Genomic DNA, 25216 nt, shown 5'->3' on the forward strand with positions numbered 1-25216 from the left:
ATTCTCCCTTAGCCGTTGCAGAACACGGTGGACATCTCGTCTATGAGTGGAAAGATCTGGAGAGAAGATGAGAATGTCGTCAAGATAAACCACGACACTGGAGTAGAGAAGATCCTGAAATACATCGTTCACAAATTCCTGGAAAACTGCCGGAGCGTTGCAGAGGCCAAACCGCATAACCACATACTCATAGTGATTGTCACGAGTATTGAAGGCGGTCTTCCACTCATCTCCTGCACGAATTCGAACCAGATTGTATGCGCCACGCAGATCCAGTTTGGTAAAAATTTGCACTCCTCTGAGACGATCGAAGAGTTCCGGAATGAGTGGCAGAGGATATTTGTTCTTCACCGTGATGTTGTTTAGGCCTCGATAATCAATGCAGGGACGAAGTGAGCCATCTTTCTTCTTCACGAAAAAGAAGCCTGCTCCGGCAGGAGAAGAAGACTTGCAAATGAATCCCAAGATTTTCTTGAATATATTCAGACATAGCTTGCGTCTCAATAGGAGAGAGAGGGTAGATTCTACCCCTAGGTGGGATAGCCCCAGGCACGAGATCTATGGGACAATCATAGGGACGGTGAGGAGGGAGACCGTCAGCCTCCTTCTTGTCGAAGACATCAGAGAAAGAACTGTAGACATAGGGTAAAGCAGAGAAGGTAGGAGAAGATACTCCCTTGACCGACGAACTGCTCTGTAGCGGGTGACATTACACCCTCTTTGGTGGTCCCCTAAAGGTCTTTTTCAAGATACTAAAAAAAAATTAAAAAACAAATACACTAGGTGGAAATTTAAAAATATCACTATTATTAAACACCTCTGGCCACAACAATTATCCTTAAGTCTAGACAATAATTTATTCAAAAATATAACTCACCCTTGAGAGAAGTGATGTAGATTAATGAAATGTTACATTTCACTATAGAAAACCTGGCTAATATGAATATACCTATCTCCGCAGTGAAAATGTCTACATAACCTTTATGGTCGTGGGACTATCTCATTATTTTATTCTATATTCAATTTCCCACCCAAGAATAGGAAAATAGGATATTTGGTCCAATCGGAAGAAGACCTAGGATTTACGATGTCTAGTGATAACTGGTACCATTGCTGTGATATTTTATGAAAACGTAGCAATCAAATGTCACTTACTGAAACATCCCTAAAATTATTATATAGAGCATACTATGTTCCCATAAAGCTATATAAAATATGTCCAAATGTAACTGATGCTTGAGGAATTGTAATGTACCCAGTGATATGAAATACATTTGATGGACGTGCCCACAATTGAAAGCATTTTGGCTCAATATTACCATTTTAATTAATAACAAAACAGGTAGATTAGTGCAACTCGACCATACAGTTCTGCTTTTTGGAAACAAACCTAAAGGCATAACTAATAAAACTAACAGGTTAATCAATTACATAACTATGGCTTCACAAATGCATATTGCTTCTAAATGGAAGACCTCAGTATTATCGCTACCTGAAGTGAAAAGTAGAATAAATACGCTAGCGTTACATGAATGTATTGAAGCTGCAAGAACTGATACATTGGAGCTTTTTTCAATATTTGGTCCCCTTAGCTACATTAAGAATCTGACAATCTCTTTATGTAGCTTTAAATTCCACATCTTGAAAGTGGATAGGAAAATAAGACAATAAGGTTGACCTACTTATGTTTTGTTTGAATTCATATTGATATTGTAAGATTTATCTACCATATATTCTCGTGTATAAGCCGAGTTTTTCAGCACATATTTTCGTGCTGAAAACGCCCTCCCTCGGCTATACATGAGTCATTCTAAGACAGCGGTGGAGGGGGAGCAGCGAAGCAGAGGATCACAGGAGGCAGGAGTTGGCAGCTTTACTGGCAATGAATATTAATTTCTCTCATAGCGCGCACAGTTACAGCCGCTCTTGCCGGCTTCCAGCAGCTGCCATGCTATCACTGGTGCGCGCTACTTAAGAGTTATGAATATTCACCTCTCTCCACTCCCATAGATGTGGTGAGAGGTGAATATTCATTACCTTACTGAGCGGAGAAATGTGATCGCTAGGCCGCAGGAGCTGCTGGCACCGGAACAAGATGCTGAGAGGGCACGCAGTGAAGGTAAATAGGATAGATTTTTTTATGCTTTTCCCATGAGGGCCACACATACAAGGATAGGGATGAGTTGCCATGCAGCCAAAGATGGGAATAAGGAGCCATGCAGACAAGGATGGAGATAAGGAGCCATGCAGACAAAGATGGAGATAAGGAGCCATGCAGACAAAGATGGGAATAAGGAGCCATGCAGACAAGGATGGAGATAAGGAGCCATGCAGACAAAGATGGGAATAAGGAGCCATGCAGACAAGAATGGGAATCAGGAGCCATGCAGACAAAGATGGGAATAAGAAGCCATACAGACAATGATGGGAATAAGGAGCCAAACAGACAAGGATGGAGATAAGGAGCCATACAGACAAGGATGAGAATAAGGAGCCTTGCAGGGAAGGATGAGAATAAGGGGCCATGCATACAAGGATAGGGATGAGGAGCCATGCAGAGTAGGATAGAAATGAGGAGCCAGGTAGACAAAGATTGGAATAAGGAGCCATGAAGACAAAGATGGGAATAAGAAACCATGCAGACAAGGATGGGAATAAGGAGCCATGCATACAAGGATAGGGATGAGGAACTATGCATACAAGGATGGGGATGAGGAACCATGCATATCAGGATAGGGATGAGGGGACAATGCATACCCGGCTTATACTTGAGTCAATAAATTTTCCCAGCTTTCCGAAGCAAAATTACGTGGCTTGGCTTATACTCGAGTCGGCTTATACACAAGTATATACGGTCATTTCTGTATAAATTATCTCTTGCCCTACTTGCAACTTGCTGTAAAAGCTTACAATACTAAATTCTGCAAATGTCATTGATGAAACCATAACCATTGAACCAATTACTTTACCCGAGTACCTAACCAAAATTTACAGCTAAAAAAGTCAAAATCTAATACTAAATCTATTTTGTAGAACAATATATTACCAGAAAAAAATTAACACAATGTAAAAAACATATTGGGGTAGATTTACTACTTAAAGCCTCATTTATACGTAAGTGTTGCACGTACGTGTTGTATCCATTTTTTTCATGAATGCAACATGTACCCATTATAATTAGTACCTATTGTGCTATTTACCTGTCATTGTTTTTCATGAACTATGTGTCCATGCATAACTTATGGAGATATGTTAGTTTTTTCTGTTAGCACGGCTGATAAAGGACAGTACAAGTCTCTGAATCCGTGTAAAATACATACAACACATGGATGGCGTTAGTGTGTAATCAGTGTACCGTCTGTGTTTAACATTGCAAAGTAGAGGCCTTGTAATTTATTTATTTATCCATTAGTGAAAAACATTGATTATAACTATGGTAAAAACGGACATAATGATGAGGCAATGATGACACTAGTACCATTTTTCACGCAAGAACTTAAATACAGACGTGTGAATGAGGAATAATTCTGTTTAGACAAGGCAGTGGACAAACACTGAAAAATCAGAAAATGCGTACTTTGAGGATTATAAGACACACTGGACCATAAGACACACCCCAAATTTTGAGATGCAAAATAGGAAAAAAATATCTTTTAAATAAAATGGTGGTGCATCTTATATTCCTTAACAGTAGCTTACCCGTGGGCTGCTTCAGGAGTCCAGCAGCAATGGTGACAGGAGAGGTGCTGCAGTGCCTGGGATCTCAGAAGGTGTCGTGCCATTGAGTCAAGTCCTTTTTACCAATGATATCCCTGCAGTGGGCTTGTGAAAATTGCCGCCAGAGGCGGCGCATGCGAAGATTGAGATCTCGGAGTCACAGGACTCTGCCTCTTGTGACCCCCCTCCACTGCCCGGTAAGCTCATTTCGATTATAAGAAGCACCCCCTTTTTCCTCGCAAATTTGTAGGAAAAATAGTGCATTTTATAATCCTAAAAATACTGTAGCTGTTGTAGATGTGCAACATTTCTCTGCTGCATTTTAACCTTCGTCGGGCTGCAAAATTTTACAACGTTAACAGGCAGCAGAGGTACAATTGTACCTTCATATATATTTTATTGAAATTTGGCCAATATATTCTGGACCAAAACTGCAGAGATGTCACGAAATTTCAGCCCTCTACGGCTTTTGGAAAAAAAAAGTTATTGCAATTTTAAAACGGAATAGTTACAATTGTACCTACTCAGCCGGACGAAGGTTAAGCGCTTTCCTTTTTTATACTATCACTCTGGTATTATGCTGAAAACAGCATGCTGTTTTGTTTAGCTGCCATAAAATGGTGTTATTCCCACTTTCCAGACACTTTGTACCCTGTATAGTTTCAGCATTTAGTCTTATATTCTATGGCAATTTGAATATCTGAAGAAGGTCTTAAGTGAGACCGAAACGTCATGTATGTTCACTGTGAATTCTAAAAATAAAAAATCTTCTTTTTTTACATCAATTGATTGCCAAGTTATTCATAGATATAAAAAAAAGCAAGTCACCACTTAGGTCCTTCATCTGTTAATGGAAATATACAGGGCTTCCATGTTACTGAACGCACAATGGGTTTTGAAAAACGCCCACGAAAAAAAATCCAGCAAATTTTGTGCTCCCAAATCCAAATGATCCTCTCCTTCTGAGCCCCACAGTGGGCTTAACAATACACAGCGTCCACATGTTTGTCATTTCTGTAGCATTTCCAGAAGCACAAGCTGGGCATAACATACTGGGCATTACAACTTTTGAAATGTACAGGCACTACAGTACAATGGCAGATTTACAATTTTCACTTGCTGCCTAGTTCTGTAAAACACACATGGAGGAAAAATAATCACTACACCTGTGGATAAATTTGCAGAAAGGTGAAGTTTTCACAATGGGGTCACATAAGGGGTCATTTTGCTTTCCTGGCACTTAAGAGTTCTGTATATTGAGTCCACAAGCTATTCTACAACAATTTGTTATCCATGAGTCAAACAGCTATCCGTCCCTCCCAAGTCTCGCCGTGTGGCTAATCAATACTTTACAGCCACATTTGAGGTATTTCCGCATTCAGCAGAAATTGTGCAACAAATACTGAAGCCATTTTTACCCATTTCTGGATGTGAAAATGTATAATCTGAAGCTGAAAAAAACATTTTTGTAGTAAATATGTAATTATTTTCCTTCACTGCTCAATGGTATAATATTCTGTGATACTCACGTGATGCAAATATAATAAATTCACCCATAGATGAATTCATTTGTAAAATGGGGTCAATTATCAGGGGGTTCTGCTGTGCTAGCACCTCAGGGGCTCTTCCAGTGGGTCATGCTACCCGCAAACCATAACAGCCAAATCTGCACTATAATATGGTGCTCCTTCTCTTCTCTGCTTTCCATTGTGCCTGAAAAATGTTTCCCTACTACATGAAGGGTATTGACATACTCAGGAGATTGAACAACAACTGTGAGATCCATTACTCAGGAGATATTACACAACAAATATGAGGTCCATTTTTACCTATTGGGCTAAAATTTGGCCTGGTCAGAAAGGTTGAAACAGGCTCAGGGGTGAAGTGGTTAATAAATTTTGCTCATCTTTCAGCTGCCATGCAGTCAGTAGGATGTATGCATTGTTGTCATAATTTATACCATTAATGTGGCATAAATTTTGATGAGTTTAATGTGTGCAGTTTACTTTTTCTTGCCATGCTGCACCCACTCTTTTGGCAGAGCTTACTGAAATAAAAATAGCAAAAAGCTTAAAATGTTGTAGCAACTACTAAGATTTGATGACATTTTTTCAAGCTTTTGTATTGTATTGTGGATAAAAAAAGAATGTGAAAATAGCACTTCCGTATTAAAAAATATATCCATTAAATACGATCTAGTAAATGTATACTGAGATAATAAGTTAGAATGAGTGGTTAGATGCATGTGAAATATATAACCACAGTGTAACATTGCTGGACTTTTAAAGAATTATGTAATTATTATAAGTGGCATGATAAATGCACTTACTGTTAGGACTGGCGGAATGCACCAAGAGAGATGATATAGATGCGTTCGCAGTCCGGGGTCCACCGTGCAGGTGAAACCTGCTGCTAGGAAATGACAGACAATATGGCGGTATTCAAAAGTATACACGCGTGGGTTAAACCTCACCCAGCGTGAAGAAAGCGATCCTGTTGCGTCACAGGACCGCGGTACCGCACATAGAGCGCGAGCAAGTGGTCAGCGAACTAAACCCCAACAGGGATTGTAGTCCGATTAGACCCTTGCTGGCACTACACCGCAACTGGGTGTGAAAGGAATATATAATTAAGGCACCGAAGTGCGAACTGTGCCGTGCTGGCAGGCACCACTAAGCACCCAGACGTGGGTCAGGAAGCGCACACTGGCGCGTGGCACCGCACTGGCGGTCACAGCAGTAGACGCTGACACGTGTGTGACACGTTGAGTGATAAGTCGGGCGCTAGATAGCAGCCATACTCCATACGCGAACAATCATACAATAGGGTAGGGGTATTTAAAGAACGACTTGCACTCACAACAAACACACGTATTAAATTGTACACTAGCGCATGGCCGTGCGGTCATGCGCAGTTTATATAGTTGCAGGACAGGAAGCGGCCACAGAAACTTTGCCCTTCCAAGACCTGCCAAGAGGACCAATAGAATGCGCTGCAGAGTCTGAGCACATGACCCTCGATCTCCAACGGGAGATCTTGCCCTGGGCATGCTCAGTGTGCGCAGACAAGGACTTAGTCCCAGAGAAGTCCACTCGCTGCTGACCAGTATAGGCTTTACAGGCAGAAGCTGGAGAAGCAGCAGTAACTCTTCTCACAGAGTCAGACTGAGCGAGATGCTGGGATCGACGTCCCTGCTGAGCAGGCTCCACTGCGGCTGGAGGAGAATGGGAGACCGCAGCGGAGACGGATCGAGATTCCCCCTGTGCAGCAGAGGAAACTCGACTCCTAACATTACCCCCCCTCCAAGGGCCCCCCCTCCTTGGGCCTCGCTACGTTCGAAGGCAGCAATGAGCTGTGGGGCCCGAATGTTTTCAGAAGGCTCCCATAACCTGTTCTCTGGACCATAACCCTTCCAATCCACCAGATAGAACTTTTTGCCGCGTACCACCTTACACCCCAAAATAGCGTTCACCTCGTAATCGTCCGTAGACGAACCCGATGTCCCGGCAGATGACTTGGAAAACCGGGACATGTATACGGGTTTCAAGAGGGACACATGAAAGGTGTCGGTGATACCCAAGCGTGGAGGAAGAGCCAGGCGGTAGACCACAGGATTAACCTGTTCGAGAACCTTGAAGGGACCCAAGTAGCGAGGCGCAAACTTAGTGGACTCAACTCGCAGCCTGATGTTACGGGCGGAGAGCCACACCAAGTCGCCAGGAGCAAAGGTCGGAGCGGGGCGCCGATGAACATCGGCGGAGGACCTCATTCTCTCCTTGGAAGCCCGAATGGCATCCTGAGTGCGATCCCAAATGTCCCGTGCCTCCACAGCCCAGTCTGCCACCCTGGAATCGGCGGAAGACACGGGCATGGGCACAGGTACCCGCGGATGCTGACCATAGTTAAGGAGGAATGGGGTCTGTCCAGTGGAGTCAGCTACAGCATTGTTAAGAGCAAACTCCGCCCACGGTAGCAAAGATGCCCAGTCATCTTGTTTAGCAGAGACAAAATGTCGCAGATATGTGACCAAGGTCTGGTTGGCTCTCTCCACCAACCCATTCATCTCGGATGATATGCCGAAGAGAGATTCAACTCGATACTGAGAAGGCGACAAAGCTCTCTCCAGAACCGAGACGCAAACTGGGGACCCCGGTCACTGACAATTTTGTCTGGCATACCATGAAGACGGAAGATGTGTTTAACAAACAATGCTGCCAAGGCCCGTGCAGAAGGTAGCCGGGGAAGCGGCACCAAATGCACCATTTTAGAAAAATGGTCGGTGATAACCCAAATGACAGTACAGCCACGTGACTTGGGCAAACCCACCACAAAGTCCATCCCGACCATCTCCCAGGGCCTGTCTGCCACCGGCAGAGGGTATAACAACCCAGCTGGCCGTTGACGGAGAGACTTATTTTTGGCACAAGAGACACATGCCCGAACGTAGTCTCCAACATCACGAACCATATGTGGCCACCAATACATTCTCGCCAACAACTCAGATGTCCTCTTTGCCCCAAAGTGTCCACCCACTCTGGACGAATGAGCCCACGAGAGAACCTCCGGACGCAAATTGATGGGGACAAAAGTCTTGCCCGGAGGCACAGACTCAAGCGAAACCGGAGCTACGGTTCTCAGACTCTCTGAAGGGACAATGAGCCGAGGCTCGTCCTCCTCCTCCACAGTAGACACCAGGGAGCGAGAGAGAGCGTCAGCACGAATGTTCTTCTCCCCGGCGAGATAATGTAGAGTGAAGTGGAACCGGGAGAAAAACAAGGACCATCTGGCCTGACGAGAATTCAGCCGCTGGGCTGTCTGTAAATAGACCAAATTCTTGTGGTCCGTGTAGACTTGGAATGGGAACCGAGCACCCTCCAAGAGATGTCTCCATTCCGAAAAGGCCAACTTCATTGCCAGCAACTCCCTATCCCCGATGGAGTAATTTCTCTCCGCTGGTGAGAAGGTTTTTGAGAAGAAGAAGCATGGATGCTTCCGACCTTGAGCATCCTTTTGATAGAGGACTGCTCCTGCACCAACGGAAGAGGCATCCACCTCCATTAGGAATGGCTTATCCACCTCGGGACGATGTAAGATGGGAGCGCTAGCAAAGTGGGACTTAATAGAAGTGAAGGCCTTGGAGACCTCTTCGGACCACGATTTAGGATTCGCTCCCTTCTTGGTGAGGGATACCACGGGAGCTACCAGGATTGAGAAGTGGGGGATGAACTGACGATAGTAATTTATGAACCCCATAAAGCGCTGCACCGCTTTCAGAGAATGGGGTTCCTGCCAGTCCATCACTGCCTGTAGTTTGGCAGGATCCATAGCCAATCCCTGGGCCGAGATGATGTAGCCCAGGAAAGGTAAAGACTCCTGCTCAAACATACACTTCTCCAATTTGGCATAGAGGGAGTTTGCCCGTAGGAGGTCGAAGACTTTGCAAACATCTCTCCGGTGGGAGTCAATATCTGGAGAGTAGATAAGAATATCATCCAGATAGACTACGACTGAGGTGGAAAGCATATCCCGGAAGATGTCGTTCACAAAGTCTTGAAAAACGGCTGGGGCATTACAGAGCCCGAAGGGCATCACCAGATATTCATAGTGCCCATCCCTGGTGTTAAAGGCCGTCTTCCATTCGTCCCCCTCACGGATGCGAATCAGGTTGTAAGCACCCCGCAAATCTAATTTAGTAAATACCCTTGCTCCCCGAAGTCTATAGAATAACTCAGATATCAAGGGCAAAGGATACTTATTCTTAACGGTGATGGCGTTAAGACCCCTGTAGTCTATGCATGGGCGCAATTCCCCATTCTTCTTCTGCACGAAGAAGAACCCTGCCCCAGCAGGTGACACTGACTTCCTAATGAATCCTCTTGCCAAATTTTCCTGGATGTACTGTGACATTGCCTCCGTCTCCGGGAGAGATAGCGGATAAACTCGACCCCGGGGAGGCTCAGCACCAGGCAAGAGATCAATAGGACAGTCATAGGGGCGATGAGGCGGAAGGACCTCCGCCGCCTTTTTGGAGAACACGTCTGCATAAGACCAATACTGCTTGGGAAGAGAGGATAGATCTGCGGGTACCTCAGTAGTAGCAACCTGAACGCACTCCCTCTGACACCTACCCCCACAAGATTCACCCCAACCCAGAATTCTGCCTGAGGACCACTCGATATGAGGAGAGTGGTACCGTAGCCAAGGTATTCCCAACAGGACCTCATCAATTCCTTCCGGAATGACGAGCAGAGAAATTATCTCCTGATGAGATGGCGACATGGACAGAGTAAAAGGGATGGCCTGGTGTGTTATCTGTGAGGGCAATGTCGACCCATTCACCACTCGCACCGTTACTGGTTGAGCAAGCATAACCAGGGGTATTGCGTGACGTTGGGCAAAGGCAGAAGACATAAAATTGCCCTCCGCCCCAGAATCCACGCAGAGCTCTACCGAGTGGGAGAATGAGCCAATAGTAATTGTCCCCTTAAAGGACAACTTAGAGGCAAACGTCGCCGTGTCTAGTGTACCTCCACCTACTACCACTAGACGCTGACGTTTCCTCGACCGCTGGGGACATCTGGAGGCTAGATGTCCTGACTGCTGGCAAACATGACAGACCCTGAGTGCAAAAGCGGTCCGGGACTTAGATCCTGCTTGTGACACTTCCCTGGCCTCATGTGACTCAGGAACCAGGACCGGAAATTCCAGAGGTTTGGCGAAAGTAGGAGCCAGCCGAAACCTCTGCCTACACTGGGCTCGCTCTAACCTCCGCTCGTTAAAACGGAGGTCAATTCGAGTGGAGACAGTTATTAACTCCTCCAGTGTGGCAGGAATCTCCCTAGTGGCCAGAGCGTCCTTTACGTGGTCAGCCAAGCCCCTCCAAAATATGGGGATAAGAGCTTTATCCGACCAATCCAGCTCAGATGCTAAGGTGCGGAATTGGACGGCAAAATGACTGACCAAGGACTCACCCTGAGTTAATGCCAGCAATTGGAGCGCAGTATCATGGGTGACTTGAGGTCCTAAAAAGACCTGTTTCAGAGCGCTCAGAAACAGCGGAGCACTCTGCACCACATGATCGCCACGCTCCCACAGCGGCGTAGCCCATTCCAACGCCCTGTCCGACAATAGAGACAGAATAAATCCCACCTTAGCCCGCTCTGTGGGAAAACGTGTAGCCAGGAGCTCGAGGTGAATAGAGCAATGACTCACAAATCCCCTACAAAACTTGCTATCACCAGAAAATTTTTCTGGCAGCGGGAGGCGAGATAATGTCGGAACAGGGGTGGCAATGGACATAGTAGCTGCAGCCACGCTGGCAGCCTGTACAGCTACTGCAGTAACATCCACAGCTGAGGTCGCGCTCTCGAGAGCCGCCAACCTACCCTCCAGCTGCTGGATATGCCGCAGAGATTGCTGTATGTCTGTCATCACTAGCCAGACCCTGGCGCTAGTGTAATGTTAGGACTGGCGGAACGCACCAAGAGAGATGATATAGATGCGTTCGCAGTCCGGGGTCCACCGTGCAGGTGAAACCTGCTGCTAGGAAATGACAGACAATATGGCGGTATTCAAAAGTATACACGCGTGGGTTAAACCTCACCCAGCGTGAAGAAAGCGATCCTGTTGCGTCACAGGACCGCGGTACCGCACATAGAGCGCGAGCAAGTGGTCAGCGAACTAAACCCCAACAGGGATTGTAGTCCGATTAGACCCTTGCTGGCACTACACCGCAACTGGGTGTGAAAGGAATATATAATTAAGGCACCGAAGTGCGAACTGTGCCGTGCTGGCAGGCACCACTAAGCACCCAGACGTGGGTCAGGAAGCGCACACTGGCGCGTGGCACCGCACTGGCGGTCACAGCAGTAGACGCTGACACGTGTGTGACACGTTGAGTGATAAGTCGGGCGCTAGATAGCAGCCATACTCCATACGCGAACAATCATACAATAGGGTAGGGGTATTTAAAGAACGACTTGCACTCACAACAAACACACGTATAAAGTTGTACACTAGCGCATGGCCGTGCGGTCATGCGCAGTTTATATAGTTGCAGGACAGGAAGCGGCCACAGAAACTTTGCCCTTCCAAGACCTGCCAAGAGGACCAATAGAATGCGCTGCAGAGTCTGAGCACATGACCCTCGATCTCCAACGGGAGATCTTGCCCTGGGCATGCTCAGTGTGCGCAGACAAGGACTTAGTCCCAGAGAAGTCCACTCGCTGCTGACCAGTATAGGCTTTACACGCAGAAGCTGGAGAAGCAGCAGTAACTCTTCTCACAGAGTCAGACTGAGCGAGACGCTGGGATCGACGTCCCTGCTGAGCAGGCTCCACTGCGGCTGGAGGAGAATGGGAGACTGCAGCGGAGACGGATCGAGATTCCCCTGTGCAGCAGAGGAAACTCGACTCCTAACACTTACATGTATATGATTAAGCACAAAATACAGTATAAAATTTCAAGTTTGTATAGTGTATGCAAATTAATTTCCCAGAGGAGCATGCAAGGCATTTAAGTCTCCTCATACTGGCATGCAAGACTAGGCTTGTCACTCTCCACAAGAAGAAATTTTAGCCCTAGGATTCCAGTCTTAGCCTCTCATCTAACCAAATCAAATCTCATACTTTGCACTGACGAGGGGAAACACCCCAAAACACTGTATTTGCAAATTAGGATTCTAGTTTGGCATTTATTCTAAGTTATATTGCAAGTCTCGTTAAAGGGTTGGTATTGACTTGTAGGATTTCTACTTCCAATAGTTGGCACTACATTTCAAGTCCTCTTCCTCTCTGAAGAGATGGTTTGCATATTTAATTTCCCAGAGGAGCATGCAAGGCTTTTAAAACTCCTCATTTTGGCCTGTCAGACCTGGCTTTTCATTCTCCACAAGGAGAAGCCATACCCCTAAGATCCCAAGCTTGCATAGTCAAAGACAGCTAAAAAAACAGCTTATCCCCTTGGTAGCACTTTCTAAAGGTGTCATTGGAGTTGTTCGAGAACATTTATCTACCGTATTTACTCGAGTATAACCCGACCCGAGTATAAGCCGACCCCCCTAATTTTGCCACAAAAAACTGGGAAAACTTATTGACTCGAGTATATGCCTAGGGTGGGAAATGCAGCAGCTGTTAGGACTGGCGGAATGCACCAAGAGAGATGTAATGGATGCGTTCGCAGTCCGGGGTCCACCGTGCAGGTGAAACCTGCTGCTAGGACATGACAGACGATATGGCGGTACTCATAAGTATACACGCGTGGGTTAAACCTCACCCAGCGTGAAGAAAGCGATCCTGTTGCGTCACAGGATCGCGGTACCGCACATAGAGCGTGAGCAAGTGGTCAGCGAACTAGACCCCAACAGGGATAGTAGTCCGATTAGACCCTTGCTGGCACTACACCACAACTGGGTGTGAAAAGTATATACAATAGAGGCACCGAAGTGCAAACTGTGCCGTGCTGGCAGGCACCACTAAGTACCCAGACATGGGTCAGGAAGCGCACACAGGCGCGTGGCGCCGCACTGGCGGTCACAGCAGAGGACGCTGACACGTGTGTGACACGTTGAGTGTTAAGTCGGGCGCTAGATAGCAGCCATACACCATACGCGAACAATCATACAGTAGGGTAGGGGTATTTAAAGGACGACTTGCACTCACAACAAACACACGTATAAAGTTGTACACTAGCGCATGGCCGTGCGGTCATGCGCAGTTTATATAGCTGCAGGACAGGAAGCGGCCACAGAAACTTTGCCCTTCCAAGACCTGCCAAGAGGACCAATAGAATGCGCTGCAGAGTCTGAGCACATGACCCTCGATCTCCAACGGGAGATCTTGCCCTGGGCATGCTCAGTGTGCGCAGACAAGGACTTAGTCCCAGAGAAGTCCACTCACTGCTGACCAGTATTGGCTTTAAAGGCAGAAGCTGGAGAAGCAGCAGTAACTCTTCTCACAGAGTCAGACTGAGCGAGACGCTGGGATCGACGTCCCTGCTGAGCAGGCTCCACTGCGGCTGGAGGAGAATGGGAGACCGCAGCGGAGACAGATCGAGATTCCCCCTGTGCAGCAGAGGAAACTCGACTCCTAACATTACCCCCCCTCCTAGGGCCCCCCCCTCCTTGGGCCTCGCTACGTTTGAAGGCAGCAATGAGCTGTGGGGCCCGAATGTTTTCAGCAGGCTCCCATGACCTGTTCTCTGGACCATAACCCTTCCAATCCACCAGATAGAACTTTTTGCCGCGTACCACCTTACACCCCAAAATAGCGTTCACCTCGTAATCGTCCGTAGACGAACCCGATGTCCCGGCAGATGACTCGGAAAACCGGGACATGTATACGGGTTTCAAGAGGGACACATGAAAGGTGTCGGTGATACCCAAGCGTGGAGGAAGAGCCAGGCGGTAGACCACAGGATTAACCTGTTCGAGAACCTTGAAGGGACCCAAGTAGCGAGGAGCAAACTTAGTGGACTCAACTCGCAGCCTGATGTTACGGGCGGAGAGCCACACCAAGTCGCCAGGGACAAAAGTCGGAGCAGGGCACCGATGAACATCGGCGGAGGACCTCATTCTCTCCTTGGAGGCCCGAATGGCATCCTGCGTGCGATCCCAAATGTCCCGTGCCTCCACAGCCCAGTCTGCCACCCTGGGATCAGCGGAAGACACAGGCATGGGCACTGGAACACGCGGATGCTGGCCGTAATTTAAGAGGAATGGAGTCTGACCGGTGGAGTCGGCTACGGCATTGTTAAGTGCAAACTCTGCCCACGGTAGCAAGGATGCCCAGTCATCCTGTCTGGCAGAAACAAAATGTCGCAGATATGTGACCAAGGTCTGGTTGGCCCTTTCTACCAACCCATTCGTCTCGGGATGATATGCCGAAGAGAGATTTAACTCAATACTGAGTAAACGACATAGCTCCCTCCAGAATCGAGACGCAAACTGGGGACCCCGGTCACTAACAATTTTGTCTGGCATACCGTGTAAGCGAAAGATATGCTTGATAAACAAGACAGCCAACGCCCGTGCAGATGGTAGCCGTGGAAGAGGCACCAAATGCACCATTTTGGAGAAATGGTCGGTGATCCCCCAGATAATGGTGCAATTACGAGACTTGGGTAAGCCCACCACAAAGTCCATCCCGACCATCTCCCAGGGCCTGTCAGCCACGGGCAGAGGGTAAAGCAAACCAGCTGGCCGTTGCCGAGGAGTCTTGTTCCTGGCGCAAGAGACACACGCCCGAACGTACTCCGCGACATCACGAGCCATATGCGGCCACCAGTATGTCCTCGCCAGTAACTCAGATGTCCTTTTAGTACCAAAATGTCCACCCACCCTGGACGAGTGCGCCCAAGAGAGAACCTCCGGCCGCAAACTAGATGGAACAAAAGTCTTGCCCGGGGGCACAGACTCCAGTGAAACCGGGGCCACGGTTCTCAAACTCTCGGTGGGGACAATAAGCCGAGGCTCCTCCTCCGCAGATGACACAACGGAGCGAGAGAGAGCATCGGCCCGAATGTTCTTCTCCCCAGAAAGGAAATGGAGGGTGAAATGAAACCGGGAGAAGAACAAGGACCATCTGGCCTGGCGAGAATTCAACCGCTGAGCTGTCTGCAGATACACCAAATTTTTGTGATCTGTGAAGACTTGGAAGGGAAAACGTGCTCCCTCCAAGAGATGTCTCCACTCCGAGAAAGCCAACTTCATGGCTAGCAACTCCCTGTCCCCGATGGAATAATTCCTCTCTGCTGGTGCGAAGGTCTTGGAGAAAAAGAAGCAAGGATGCTTCCGACCTTGAGCATCCTTTTGGAAGAGGACTGCTCCAGCACCAACAGAAGAGGCATCCACCTCCATGATAAATGGCTTATCAACATCGGGGCGATGAAGTATGGGAGCGCTAGCGAAGTGTGACTTTATAGAGATAAAGGCCTTGGAGACCTCCTCAGACCACAATTTAGGATTTGCCCCCTTCTTAGTGAGGGCAACCAAGGAACTACCAAAGTTGAGAAATGCGGGATGAACTGGCGATAATAATTGATGAACTCCATAAAGCGCTGCACCGCTTTAAGAGAATGAGGTTCCTGCCAGTCCATCACAGCCTGTAGTTTGGCAGGATCCATAGCCAATCCCTGGGCTGAGATGATGTAGCCTAGGAAAGGTAAGGACTCCTGCTCAAACATGCACTTCTTCAACTTGGCATAGAGGGAGTTTGCCCGTAGGAGGTCGAAGACTTTGCAAACATCTCTCCGGTGGGAGTCAATATCTGGAGAGTAGATGAGAATATCATCCAGATAGACTACGACCGAGGTGCAAAGCATATCCCGGAAGATATCGTTCACAAAGTCTTGGAAAACGGCTGGGGCATTACAGAGCCCAAAGGGCATCACCAGATATTCATAGTGCCCATCCCTGGTGTTAAAAGCCGTCTTCCATTCGTCCCCCTCACGGATGCGAATCAGGTTGTAAGCACCCCGCAGATCTAATTTAGTAAATACCCTTGCTCCCCGAAGCCTATCGAACAGTTCAGATATCAAAGGCAAAGGGTATTTATTCTTAACGGTGATGGCGTTAAGACCCCTGTAGTCTATGCATGGACGCAATTCCCCACTCTTCTTCTGCACGAAGAAGAGTCCTGCCCCAGCAGGTGACACTGACTTCCTCATGAACCCTCTTGCCAGATTTTCCTGTATGTACTGTGACATTGCTTCCGTCTCCGGGAGAGATAGCGGATAGACTCGACCCCGGGGAGGCTCAGCACCAGGCAAGAGGTCAATAGGACAGTCATAGGGGCGATGGGGCGGAAGGGTCTCCGCCGCCTTTTTGGAGAATACGTCTGCATATGACCAATACTGCTTGGGGAGAGAGGATAGATCTGCGGATACCTCAGTAGTAGCAACCTGAACGCACTCCCTCTGACACCTACCCCCACAAGATTCACCCCAACCCAGAATTCTGCCTGAGGACCACTCGATATGAGGAGAGTGGTACCGTAACCAAGGTATTCCCAACAGGATCTCATCAATTCCTTCCGGAATGACGAGCAGAGAAATTATCTCCTGATGAGATGGCGACATGGACAGAGTAAAAGGGATGGTCTGGTGTGTTATCTGTGAGGGCAATGTCGACCCATTCACCACTCGCACCGTTACTGGTTGAGCAAGCATAACCAAGGGTATTGCGTGACGTTGGGCGAAGGCAGAAGACATAAAGTTGCCCTCCGCCCCAGAATCCACGCAGAGCTCTACCGAGTGGGAAAATGAGCCAATAGTAATTGTCCCCTTAAAGGACAACTTAGAGGCAAACGCCGCCGTGTCTAGTGTACCTCCACCAACTACCACTAGACGCTGACGTTTCCTCGACCGCTGAGGACATCTGGTGGCTAGATGTCCTGACTGCTGGCAAACATGACAGACCCTGAGTGCACAAGCGGTCCGGGACTTAGATCCTGCTTGTGACACCTCCCTGGCCTCATGTGACTCAGGAACCAGGACTGGAAATTCAAGAGGTTTGGCAAAAGTAGGAGCCAGCCGAAACCTCTGCCTACACTGGGCTCGCTCTAACCTCCGCTCGTTAAAACGGAGGTCAATTCGAGTGGAGACAGTTATTAACTCCTCCAGTGTGGCAGGAATCTCCCTAGTGGCCAGAGCGTCCTTTACGTGGTCAGCCAAGCCCCTCCAAAATATGGGGATAAGAGCTTTATCCGACCAATCCAGCTCAGATGCTAAGGTGCGGAATTGGACGGCAAAATGACTGACCAAGGACTCACCCTGAGTTAATGCCAGCAATTGGAGCGCAGTATCATGGGTGACTTGAGGTCCTAAAAAGACCTGTTTCAGAGCGCTCAGAAACAGCGGAGCACTCTGCACCACATGATCGCCACGCTCCCACAGCGGCGTAGCCCATTCCAACGCCCTGTCCGACAATAGAGACAAAATAAATCCCACCTTAGCCCGCTCTGTGGGAAAACGTGTAGCCAGGAGCTCGAGATGAATAGAGCACTGACTCACAAATCCCCTACAAAACTTGCTATCACCAGAAAATTTTTCTGGCAGCGGGAGGTGAGATAATGTCGGAACAGGGGTGGCAATGGACATAGTAGCTGCAGCCACGCTGGCAGCCTGTACAGCTACTGCAGTAACATCCACAGCTGAGGTCGCGCTCTCGAGAGCCGCCAACCTACCCTCCAGCTGCTGGATATGCCGCAGAGATTGCTGTATGTCTGTCATCACTAGCCAGACCCTGGCGCTAGTGTAATGTTAGGACTGGCGGAACGCACCAAGAGAGATGTAATGGATGCGTTCGCAGTCCGGGGTCCACCGTGCAGGTGAAACCTGCTGCTAGGACATGACAGACGATATGGCGGTACTCATAAGTATACACGCGTGGGTTAAACCTCACCCAGCGTGAAGAAAGCGATCCTGTTGCGTCACAGGATCGCGGTACCGCACATAGAGCGCGAGCAAGTGGTCAGCGAACTAGACCCCAACAGGGATAGTAGTCCGATTAGACCCTTGCTGGCACTACACCACAACTGGGTGTGAAAAGTATATACAATAGAGGCACCGAAGTGCAAACTGTGCCGTGCTGGCAGGCACCACTAAGTACCCAGACATGGGTCAGGAAGCGCACACAGGCGCGTGGCGCCGCACTGGCGGTCACAGCAGAGGACGCTGACACGTGTGTGACACGTTGAGTGTTAAGTCGGGCGCTAGATAGCAGCCATACACCATACGCGAACAATCATACAGTAGGGTAGGGGTATTTAAAGGACGACTTGCACTCACAACAAACACACGTATAAAGTTGTACACTAGCGCATGGCCGTGCGGTCATGCGCAGTTTATATAGCTGCAGGACAGGAAGCGGCCACAGAAACTTTGCCCTTCCAAGACCTGCCAAGAGGACCAATAGAATGCGCTGCAGAGTCTGAGCACATGACCCTCGATCTCCAACGGGAGATCTTGCCCTGGGCATGCTCAGTGTGCGCAGACAAGGACTTAGTCCCAGAGAAGTCCACTCACTGCTGACCAGTATTGGCTTTAAAGGCAGAAGCTGGAGAAGCAGCAGTAACTCTTCTCACAGAGTCAGACTGAGCGAGACGCTGGGATCGACGTCCCTGCTGAGCAGGCTCCACTGCGGCTGGAGGAGAATGGGAGACCGCAGCGGAGACGGATCGAGATTCCCCCTGTGCAGCAGAGGAAACTCGACTCCTAACAGCAGCTACCCGTTAATGTCAAAAATAAAAATAGATACCAATAAAAGTAAAATTAATTGAGACATCAGTAGGTTAAGTGTTTTTGACTATCCATATTGAATCAGGAGCCCCATATAGTGCTCCATAAAGTTTATGATGGCCCCATAAGATGCTCCATATTAAAATATACCCCATATAATGCTGCACAAAGGTTAATGATGGCCCCATAAGATGCTCCATAGACACATTTGCCCCATACAATGCTGCATAAAGGTTGATGGCCCCATAAGATGCTCCACACATCATGGCCCCATGAGGTGCTCCATACATTATGGCCCCATGAGATGCTCCACACATTATGGCCCCATGAGATGCTCCACACATTATGGCCCCATGAAATGCTCCACACATTATGGCCCCATGAAATGCTCCATACATTATGGCCCCCTGAGATGCTCCACACATTATGGCCCCATACATTGTGGCCCCATGAGATGCTCCATACATTATGGCCCCATGAGATGCTCCACACATTATGGCCCCATACATTGTGGCCCCATGAGATGCTCCATACATTATGGCCCCATGAGATGCTCCACACATTATGGCCCCATACATTGTGGCCCCATGAGATGCTCCACACATTAGGGGCCCCATGAGATGCTCCACACATTATGCCCCATAAGATGCTCCTCATATATGCCCCATAAGATGCTCCTCATATATGCCCCATAAGATGCTCCATACATTTGCCCCATTTGCTGTTGCTGCGATTAAAATAAAAAAATCACATACTTACCTCTCTTCGCTCAGGCCCCCGGCACTTGTGATAGTCACCTTCCACGTTCCATCACTGCACGCCGCTCTGTCTTCCATCCTTGGCACTGACTGTTCAGAGGGCGGTGCGCACACTAATCGCATCATCGCGCCCTCTGACCTGAACAGTCACAGCATATTTTATTTCCCAGAGGAGCATGCAAGGCTTTTAAAACTCCTCATATTGGCCTGTCAGACCTGGCTTGTCATTCTCCACAAGGAGAAGCTATACCCCTAAGATCCCAAGCTTGCATAGTCAAAGACAGCTAAAAAACAGCTTATCCCCTTGGCAGCACTTTCTAAAGGTGTCATTGGAGTTGTTCGAGAACATTTATCTACCGTATATACTCGAGTATAAGTTGACCCGAGTATAAGCCGACCTCCCTAATTTTGCCACAAAAAACTGGGAAAACTTATTGACTCGAGTATATGCCTAGCGTGGGAAATGCAGCAGCTACCCGTTAATGTCAAAAATAAAAATAGATACCAATAAAAGTAAAATTAATTGAGACATCAGTAGGTTAAGTGTTTTTGACTATCCATATTGAATCAGGAGCCCCATATAATGCTACATACAGTTCATGATGGGCCCCATAAGATGCTCCATATTAAAATATACCCCATATAATGCTGCACAAAGGTTAATGATGGCCCCATAAGATGCTCCATAGACACATTTGCCCCATACAATGCTGCATAAAGGTTGATGGCCCCATAAGATGCTCCACACATTATGGCCCCATAAGATGCTCCACACATTAGGGGCCCCATGAGATGCTCCACACATTATGGCCCCATAAGATGCTCAACACATCATGGCCCCTTAAGATGCTCCACACATTATGGCCCCATGAGGTGCTCCATACATTATGGCCCCATGAGATGCTCCACACATTGTGGCCCCATGAGATGCTCCACACATTAGGGGCCCCATGAGTTGCTCCACACATTATGCCCCATACGATGCTCCATACATTGTGGCCCCATGAGATGCTCCACACATTATGCCCCATAAGATGCTCCTCATATATGCCCCATAAGATGCTCCATACATTTGCCCCATTTGCTGTTGCTGCGATTAAAATAAAAAAAATCACATACTTACCTCTCTTCGCTCAGGCCCCCGGCACTTGTGATAGTCACCTTCCACGTTCCATCGCTGCGCGCCGCTCTGTCTTCCATCCTTGGCACTAACTGTTCAGAGGGCGGCGCGCACACTAATCGGGTCATCGCGCCCTCTGACCTGAACAGTCACAGCCAGAGGACGGAAGACAGAGCGGCGTGCAGTGATGGAACGTGGAAGGTGACTATCGTGCAATGCTTACCCTTCCCTCTCATACTCACCTGCTCCTGGCGCGGTCCCTGGCAGTGTCTCACTGTCAGATGGTCTCTGGGAGCCGACGGCATCTTCCTGTGTTCAGCGGTCACGTACCGCTCATTACAGTAATGAATATGCGTTCATATTCATTACTTTAATGAGCGGTACCACGTTACCGCTGAACACAGGAAGTGCTGCACGGAGACCATGGGACATGCAGGGACAGCGCCAGGAGCAGGTAAGTATATCACAGCCACCGCTACCCCTCACCCGCCGACCCCACACTGACACTGACTCGAGTATAAGCCGAGAGGGTCACTTTCAGCCCAAAAAAGTGGGCTGAAAATCTCGGCTTATACTCGAGTATATACGGTATCTAACTGTAATGGCTGGGTGTTAGCCGACTTAGCTTAGGAATGGTTTTTCAGCTGTGTTTCCTAAGCAAAAAAAAGTGCTACCTTCCAAAAACTGTTTATGTTTTCACAAATGTTTAGTACTAAAACATTGTTAATAAAACTAAGATAAGTTGATGCATTCATAATTTGTTTCACACAAACTAACAGGAAAAAATTGCTTGATGAATCAACGCCCTATTTGTGCAAAAATGCTAAAAAAGATACAGTACATTGTTAACATATAAATGGCCAAAATAGGAAAAGTCATATTGATAGCCAGATAAATAAAAAGAGAATAATTTATAGAACTAAAAAATGACTAGCATTTTCTGGTTTGAAATGCTCAACATAATCTGAACTGGATAAAAAATATGTAGAACAAAAAAACAGTCAATGTAATGTCCTCAATTATCTTGCATGCGATCTCAGCAGGTTAGATGTGTGTATCATGTTTCAGAATGCAGTAGGAATATAATAGTTTTCTCTTATCTTACTGTTAATCAAGTGAGACAAAAACCTGTTGGACCAGATTGTAGACTGATTTTTTCTCCAATGCAAACTGTGAAAACATTGAGGAAAAGTTTGATTGTTGCACACAGACATTAGATTTGTGTTTAAGTACGTAGCTGATTTTTAACAAGCTCTAAAGTTTTATGACATGTTTAAACTTCAGCTGAAAACTTTTACATGGAAATAGCATGGTGCAATATTCCTGTTGAATTCTTTTATTTTCCATAAAGATAATTAATGCAAGAGTTTTCTCTCTGGAGTTTATATTTCTATAGTCTATGAAATTTTCTCAGTTGCCTGAAAAATAGTTATTTAGCCTCGGCCCTAGAGATATGTGGATCTCAATTTGTGTGACTTGCATATATAAAAAGCCTCTAATTACTTGTAAAATATGTGTAGACCACTGTGAGGTTCAATTGAATTCAATTAGACATGTTTTGAGCTCTGCAATGCCAACACAGCTTTTTTTATGTCTAAATGACTTCCACCTATTTGGTTAGTGGAAAACGGATGGTAACCAGAAATAACCAACAGCATATTTCACAAAAAATTGTAGAATCAGATTTTTTAGGATCCCTAAATTGTCTAAACTTTCTAAAAGTTATCCCTTTTTTGGGGGGGGGCACATACATGCATTGCTGCTAATTGACAGGTTATGCAAATGGAAGAAATTGTGCCATTTTCACATGCCTAGGGGCAACAGTTATCCACGTTTAGGGGATATAAAAAGCTTTGGGATATACAGTTGAAAAAGCACTTGCTTTTTAACCCCTTCATGACCTTGGGATTTTTCGTTTTTCCGTGTTCGTTTTTCACTCCTCTCCTTCCCAGAGCCATAACTTTTTTATTTTTCCGTCAATATGGCCATGTGAGGGCTTATTTTTTGCGGGACGAGTTGCACTTTTGAACGACATCATTGGTTTTAGCATGTCGTGTACTAGAAAACGGGAAAAAATTCCAAGTGCGGTGAAATTGCAAAAAAAGTGCAATCCCACACTTGTTTTTTGTTTGGCTTTTTTGCTAGGTTCACTAAATGCTAAAACAGACCTGCCATTATGATTCTCCAGGTCATTACGAGTTCATAGACACCTAACATGACTAGGTTATTTTTTATCTAAGTGGTGAAAAAAAATTCCAAACTTTGCTAAAAAAAAAAAAAAATTGCGCCATTTTCCGATACTCGTAGCGTCTCCATTTTTCATGATCTGGGGTCGGTTGAGGGCTTATTTTTTGCGTGCCGAGATGACGTTTTTAATGATAGCATTTTGGTGCTGATACGTTCTTTTCATCGCCCGTTATTGCATTTTAATGCAATGTCGCGGCGACCAAAAAAACGTAAATCTGGCGTTTCGCATTTTTTAGTGATCAGGTTAATGCTTTTTTTTAATTGATAGATCGGGCGATTCTGAGCGCGGCGATACCAAATATGTGTAGATTTGATTTTTTTTTAATTCATTTATTTTGATTGGGGCGAAAGGGGGGTTATTTAAACTTTTTATATTTTTTTTATTTTTTTCACATTTTTTTAACTTTTTTTTTTTACTTTTGCCATGCTTCAATAGCCTCCATGGGAGGCTAGAAGCAGGCACAACGCGATCGGCTCTGCTACATAGCAGCGATCATCAGATCGCTGCTATGTAGCAGAATTGCAGGTGTGCTGTGAGCGCCAACCACAAGGTGGCGCTCACAGCTGCCGAGGATCAGTAACCATAGAGGTCTCAAGGACCTCTATGGTTACTATTCTGAAGCATCGCTGACCCCCGATCATGTGACGGGGGTCGGCGATGACGTCATTTCCGGCCGCCCGGCCGGAAATGGTAGTTAAATGCCGCTGTCTGCGATTGACAGCGGCATTTAACTAGTTAATAGGTGCGGGCAGATCGCGATTCTGCCTGCGCCTATTACGGGCACATGTCAGCTGTTCAAAACAGCTGACATGTCCCGGCTTTGATGCGGGCTCACCGCGGAGCCCTGCATCAAAGCAGGGGATCTGACCTCGGACGTACTATCCCGTCCGAGGTCAGAAAGGGGTTAATAGGCCAGCCCAAAATTATCCTTTTAATAGGAAAACAAAAGAGGTGCGCATTTTTGAATGTGAAGAAGTAATTGCCTCTCAATCTGAAATGAAAAACATTATCTGTTTTTGTGGTCTGCCACCGGTTTGCCAATCAGAAAGTCATTAGTCAATTACAAAGGTTTTTATTTAGCTGTACAAAAATTATTCCATTATTTCTTGAGTTAAAACAGTGGTGCTATTTTGAACATGAAGAACTTCTGGCTTGTTGCCATCAGGCTTTTTTAAAAATTTGGCCTATTCTCATAGCTGTTTCTTAAGGGGTCAAAGACTGTATAGTCTAGCACTATGAAACACAAAGAACAGCTATCAGTTGTGTAGTTGACATGGCTGTGCAATAGCTTTCTCAGATGAGCAGCATGGTAGAGAGTTATGACAGGGTAGGTAAGGAGATGCTTTGCAATTTAGAACCAGCAACAGCAGCTTTGACAGCTGCAGTACTACATTATAGTTGAGATGATGGATAGTGATTGATGCCCAGCAGAGTGTGGTCCATTGGCAACGGAGGCAGCAGGACAATATAGATGACAATCTATATATATAATTGTCTAAGGGTTTTTCCGTCTGTCTGTCTGTCTTTCTGTCTGTCTGTCTGTCTGTCTGTCTTTCTGTCTGTCTGTCCTGGAAATCCCTGCTCTCTGATTGGTCGAGGCCTGGCACAGCATCGACGTAGAAATCCCGCGTCTCTGATTGGTCGAGGCCGCCAGGCCTCGACCAATCAGCAACGGGCACAGCGACGATGATGTCATAAAGGACGTAGACATCCCGCGTCTCTGATTGGTCGAGGCCGCCAGGCCTCGACCAATCAGCAATGGGCACAGCGACAATGATGTCATAATGGTTGCCATGGCGACGATGATGTCATAAAGGTTGCCTCGACCAATCAGTAACGGGCACAGTCTGCCGCGAATTCTGGAATCATCATTGTCCATATACTACGAGGACATGCATATTCTAGAATACCCGATGCATTAGAATCGGGCCACAATCTAGTTAATAGATAATTACAATTAATAGACAGGCAGGTAGACAGATGATATGGCCAAATTGATCATTGGCATCAGTCATTCATGCATGAAAATTTACACAAATTTTAGGCATTCCACGTCTCTGACAGATAAGCTAGTCTGCTTTGGTTTGACCAATCCACTATTGCTAGCAGGGATCTCACCAAAGTCACATTAGTAGGGAA

The 25216-nt window shown here is 46.9% G+C and overlaps 1 protein-coding gene across 1 annotated transcript in view; it reads left to right on the top strand.

Annotated features, from left to right (window-relative positions):
* LOC138638065 (latent-transforming growth factor beta-binding protein 4-like) overlaps window positions 1-25216 on the top strand; it is a 385781-nt gene that overhangs the window by 12614 nt on the left and 347951 nt on the right. Inside the window, exon 2 of the mRNA XM_069727038.1 lies at window positions 3692-3914. The gene's annotated coding sequence lies outside the window, so the exon portion shown is untranslated. The remainder of the gene's footprint in view (window positions 1-3691; window positions 3915-25216) is intronic.

Source organism: Ranitomeya imitator, chromosome 5 (genome assembly GCF_032444005.1).
Source record: "Ranitomeya imitator isolate aRanImi1 chromosome 5, aRanImi1.pri, whole genome shotgun sequence".
In the NCBI taxonomy this organism is placed as follows: Eukaryota; Metazoa; Chordata; class Amphibia; order Anura; family Dendrobatidae; genus Ranitomeya; species Ranitomeya imitator.